The sequence below is a fragment of the Nannospalax galili genome, unplaced genomic scaffold (assembly GCF_000622305.1).
Source record: "Nannospalax galili isolate Female #2095 unplaced genomic scaffold, S.galili_v1.0 scaffold102, whole genome shotgun sequence".
In the NCBI taxonomy this organism is placed as follows: Eukaryota; Metazoa; Chordata; class Mammalia; order Rodentia; family Spalacidae; genus Nannospalax; species Nannospalax galili.
In genome coordinates, this window is record NW_008351958.1 from 4,236,413 (window position 1) to 4,242,700 (window position 6,288).

The following is a 6,288-nucleotide window of genomic DNA, read 5'->3' on the forward strand; positions in this document are numbered from 1 at the left end:
TCTTATGTTGCTCTGACTTTGGAACAAGGCTTGTCTGGGACACAACCCCAGGGCCAGGTACTGAAAGCGCTGGTGGGCAGGGCACCAAGTGGAAAAGGAAGATATTTTAAGTTTAGACCCAGGGGGACTTGAGAAAAAAATGTGAGAAAGGACTGTGAAGTGTCTGACTCTGGATATCTGGAATGGACAACAATGTTATTAAATTACAACCGGAAAGATACAGAAATCTGCTTTGCGGGGGATGAAAGGAGGGACTCAAAGTATCACGTTGAGCTGAGTATGTGCAAGACATAGCCATCTGTACTTAGGGTCTCGTCCTACAATATATGTTGTCCTCAAAGGCAAGGTAGTCATGAGAAGATATTTTCATGCTTTTTATTTCATCTTTCCTAAGGAGATTTTTTTTTGCATTCCTTACTCAACTATAAGGTGCACAGGAACTCCCACCATGCCTGTCTTTGATATTTTAAAAATCACACAACCAAAAAAATGAGAGGGATTTTCACCAAAGCAGATGTAGAACTACTGTGGCTTTGGACTTACCTATTCAAGTCCACAAAACTGTGTCACCTGACTTTTCACAGTTCAGCTGTCTTTTAATTATGCTATGTGTTACTTTTGTGTGACAATACTAAGGAATGAGGGAAGGACTTCAACAGACCCACGCAGGCATTCAGATGCTTCAGCGAATGAGAAAACCCAGTCCTACCACTGGTGGTAGAGAAGTACTTTAAGATGGTAAGCGGAGAGCAGTATCAAAGTAAAAGCAAGCTGCTACACTTATCTAACCAGCTACTAATCCAGTTGTCAAGGGCTGGAAAACAGTGTATTGATATACGAGGGTCTTAAGACAGGGTCTCACTATGTAGCGCTGGCTGGCCTGGAACTAGCTAAGTAGACGAGTGTGGGCTCAAACTCGGATATCCAACCTGCCTCTGCCTCATAAATGCTGGGATTAAGGTATGAGCTACTAAGCCTAGTGACATAGGAATTTTTTTATTTCAGAGGCGATTTTTAACACTTTTTCCAGAAATAACTTGAAGCATAAATGTGTTTGTGTGTAAGTTTAAGTGGGGGATAGGAATAAGATATCATAAGATCAAAGGATCTGCCAACATGCCATCAACTTTGGTGGAATAATGAAGGTTTCCACTAGTTTATTTTTCAAAATCCTAACGAGTTTAACTGGGCTTGCTAACAGAGCATAGAGTGGGGGTTTATTTACAGAAGAGTGGGCACTCCCCTCCCCCCTTTTATGGCTGTTATGGTATTATGGCCCTCTATGAGTTGACTAAGGTGCTCCGAGGACAAGCAGATCCTTTGAAAAGAAAAACCTGTGCTGGCAGAGCATATTTAATTTCACTCTGCCTGAATAACAGGCAGTGTACCCTTTCTTCTGCTCATTTCTCTCTTCTTGCGGCTTCCAGAGTCACCCATCTAATTTAGCTAAGATGATCTCTTGGCAGACTCAGAAAAGCGTCCAGGGATTCCTTACATGGTATCCTTATTAAATGTACTTTTTTTTTCTGGTCTTTTTGAGACAGGGTCTCCCTATAGCCCCAGCTGTCCTGGAACTATGTAGACCAGGCTGGCCTTGAACTCACAGAGATCTGCCTGCCTCTGACTCCCAAGTACTGGACTACAGGCGTGTGCCACCACGCCCAGCTTAAATGCACATTTAAAAAAAATATTTTTATTTTATGGGTATATGTGTATTGCCTGCGTGCAGGTAAGTGCACCCATGTCGTGTAATGCCCACGGAAGACAGAAGAGACTGTTGGATCCCCTGGAACTGGAGTTATGGACAGTTGTTAGCTGCCATGTGGGTGTTGGGATTCGAACCTGGATCTTCTGCAAGAACAACCAGTGTTCTTAATTGCTGAGCCATCTCTCCAGCCCCTAAATGCACATTTTAAACTTCAGCAACATCAGACTCATGGTAAATCAAAGTGTCCAGGTCTCAATTTCTAATTTCCTATATTCCCCTCCCTTGCCAGTCTTTAATAAGATTCAATTTTTATTTCAGTATCTGGCACTGAAGCCAGAGTCTGACACCGGCTAGGCAAGGAGATACAATTGAGCTACATCTCCAGCCCTTTAAAAATTTTGAGACAAGATCTAAGTAAATTACCACTCTCTTCTTGAACTTATCCTCCCGAGTGATTCTGGAATAGACATGATTACAAGCACACACTGTAACATCTGGCCAGGATTTAGTTCATTGAAGCGTAAAGATAAACTAGTCAAACTACTGAATAAAGATGATCTGTTAAATAAGCAGCTTTAGTGATAACCTTCATTCTACTGCATCTGTTTTGGAAATGGATATGCTTGCTTCCATGATCTTTTAAAGATTAGTTTTTCTTTACAAAAGAGCCATTACACAAATAAAACTTCACATTATTATAAATGAATGAATTCTAGTACCTATCCAATTTAGTACTTAAATATACAGGGGGAAAAAAACAAATGACAACTGCTTTTATTATTAAAAGTTACTCAATTCCATAAAGCACACAGTAACCTATATTCGACTAACAAAAGATACACGTATTTAAAAATATATAACAGATTTGTCTATCTTAACATTTATATTCTATTTAAAAAGTACTTTACATGCTTGCAATTTGAATTTATAAAATATATATCCACCCTACTCAAATCCAAACATAAGCTCCCATTCCTAATAAAATGCACAACCTTTATGAACATCAAAAGAAAACTGGCAGCAATGAAAATGAACAGGTTCAATCTGACCTGAACATGCACTTAATTCTTGACTACTGGATAATTCAATAATCCATTCGCATATTATTTCATTTTGTGCCTGAGAATTTTGCATTTATTTAAACAACCTGTCATTACCCATGAAGAGACTTGTACTTTCATAGCATCTGATGAAATCTACAAAGTTCCTTAAGAGTCTGGTTTCAGGCTATAAAAGACACAAAGGTGTTCCACCTTCCCAGAAGTGTGACAAGTTACATCACATGTTAAGTCTAGAAAAGTTTATCATATGCTTTGTCTTCAAGAAAATAACTCAGAGGATCAACTATTCCTTAAAATCCGGGCTGTGTACATGCCAAGAAACAGAACAAGAACTGAGCTTCTTTTCCCAGTTACCTCTTTATGCCAAGGGTACAACAGAAGTTCATCATGTATGTCAAGACTAGCTTCTACTCAAGCATTTCCCCCACATATTCAAAAGAGCTCCATACTATTCTATTAACAAAAAAATTCAAGATAACCATATAATCATCCTAGAGACTCATCATCAAAAGTAAGTCTCAATACCAAGTCTAAGAATAAAAATCAAGACTAATACCTTACTTACCAGGATCATGGTACTTCAACTTTCAGAACAGACAGGTAAGTTTGAAATATATGTTTAGATTCCAAGTGCCTCTAAAGATAATGATGCCTAGAATCTTCTTTAAACACAATTTATACTGAGAAAACAAAAATGTCCCACAAGTAACTTCCATAAAATAATCCCAAATCTTAAAATGGCTTAGAAAATTATATGTAAAAACAAGTTATTTGAGAAATGAATAAGCTTTGGAAGAGTCCCCACCCCAAAAGAAAACACAATTTCCTCAATGTTCATACTGCAAAACTAAACTATGGCTAACATTGTTGCAACAGTGGCATGACTGCTACAAAAGAAACCAACCAGAATGGCTCGTTTTCGTCAGTTAACATATTTAACCACCTGCTGAGAAAAGGAAGTTAGATACCCAAACCTCCATGTATTTTACTGAAAGGAAGAAATATTTTTTAATTTCTTAAACTCTTCTGATGTAATTTTAGTTATTTTCCTTCTCTAGATTCCCTAACCTTAAAAAAATAATCTTAGAGGTCAGAAAAGGAAACTGCTGAAAAACAATACAACGAACATCTATGAAATAGACATAACCAAGAAAATTAGAGATTAAAACTTTAAAAGGATCGCAAAGAATATTGGACAGTTGGTGGAACCGACACCTTCTTCACAGAGCTGAGTCATGCCAGGCATCGGAGGTGTTAGCACCACACACACCAGCTCTGTAGCTGTCTCCTCTTGTTCTGTCCTACTGCAGATGAAACTCAAGGCCCGTCCAGCACAGCACCCACTCAACTACACCTTTAGTCCTGCAGCACACTGATAATGAATCCTCAGAAAAAATACTGTTTGAAAACTAGTTTACATACATACATAATTATAATTATAAACTTTAAGCTTTCAGCTATGTACAAAAATTTTAATGAAAGTCAGAAATATAAGCAGCAGTAACTATGAAGGCTTAGAACTAGTCACACTGAATTTTTTATTAAAAAAAATCTTTGTATACATAGTACCTCCTCTTCTGTTCTACTTTTATGAAGTTTTGACAAGTTTTAAATATCTCAATTCTCAAAAACAATAGGCTTTTGAAGAAAAAACTTGATTACCAGAAATGACAATAGTTACACACCATTTTCATACTACTCATCATTTTCATTATGTATCTTTGATGTAATCTGGGAATGAGCAGTCAACTAGATACCCATTTTAGAATCTGAAGAATTTATTATCCATTGTAGGTATCCAATGATATATGTATTTGCATATATTTAAAAATCAGACAGGAAAAAGTAATAAACTACTCTACTTTTATGACAAATATTTATATACCTACTCAAAACGGCAAGGATTAAGGTCTTTTTCCAAGTGAACTCTGACTATATAAAAACTACTGTCATCACTTTCTCCTAGGGCCTAAAAATGGATTTATTTCCCTGTTGGCTAAAAGGAGAAATTACGTAAGTTCTTTAGAAGTAAAGATTAATTCCTTAAGAGATCAGTCACAAAATGTATTTTTAAAAATTTTTCCTACAAAACTGAAAACAATCTTTGTCCTTAAAATCTATAGAACTGATGTATATCTGGAAGGGCACCAACTTCATAATTGCATAAATAAAGAAGTGAGTGTATCACTGTCCTAACAAAACTCTGGCAGAGCAGAATGGCCTAAACAAATGAGGAGGGAGCAGCTCATCTCATGCAACCTGCTTGTTATTCTGGTTCTTATTCTTGTCTTTCAATATACACTAGAGCAAGATATTCATCTTATTAAAAGCTACAGTTTGCCCCCAAGTCAACAGTGACCCAGATAAACATCGCACAACTTTTAATAATGTAGCTTACATTTATATGTAATATAATTAAATGTAAGCAAAAAAGAATTTGATGGCTTCTAAATTCAAGGGGGTAATGTTAATTGTCATGAATTAGTAATGGTCAATGGTCCCGTATTTTAGGATATTTTCTTCACTTTGAACCAAAAATACACTAAAATTGTTTAGCTTTCCTCTTCTCCCCCACTTCATTTGAATTTATTTTATGGTATTTGTATATATACAGTAGTATGTTAAAATACTGTTATAAAAAACCTCAACTGAGGTTATTAATCTATAGTACAGCATTGGTAATGTTTGACCTGGTATATTAATTCCTTTGGTGAGTAAATGTCAGAGGCCATTTTTTATGAGGACCAGTATCATGGACAGCAATTTCTCCCTATGCCCCTCCCTTGGAGGAAAAATGGTCAAGCTAAGTAGCAGTTTGAAGCTGTTATGTAAAACATGAAAATACCTAACTTATAGTTGCAATGCTGATAGTAAAAGCAGTTAAAAACTAAGAATGATTCTAAGATTTTTCTATCCATGTTAAGCAGGCCAACTAGTAAAATTGATAGTGATCACTGTGAGAATGCATGTGTATCTAGTCAAGAAGGAAGAAAAATGCTTATATGTCTTTAAAAAGTGGTAACTGCTACCTAGCAGTATAAACAGTGACCACAATTTGGTGGCTGGCCATGGTTTTAATTTTTTCAAGTTATTTCTACAGCAGACATATTTTTTGAAGTCTACCCACCCCTGAGTTCAGCAGTTATACTTTTAGAGTGTAAAATGATATGCCCTTAATTAACAACATGTACAAAGCTACAAAATGTCATCTACACAGAGTTTAAAAACAATTTTTAAAATACTCTTTACCAATTACTGATTGGATGGTTTTTATGGGGTTATATATTTCAGACCTTTCAGCCAATTGGCTTTTATTTTTAAGCCTAAACTGATTAATATATTCACTGCAGGATATTCAAAGAGTGCAACAATAAGGCATTAGTAAAAATAACATTGTAGTAGAAACAGATTTTGCATATGTGAAAAGGTAATTTATAAAATACATCAATTGCTTTTTAAAAAGAGAACTTAGTTGTAGCAACATCAGCTTACATGGTACATGGTACTGAGAATGGAACC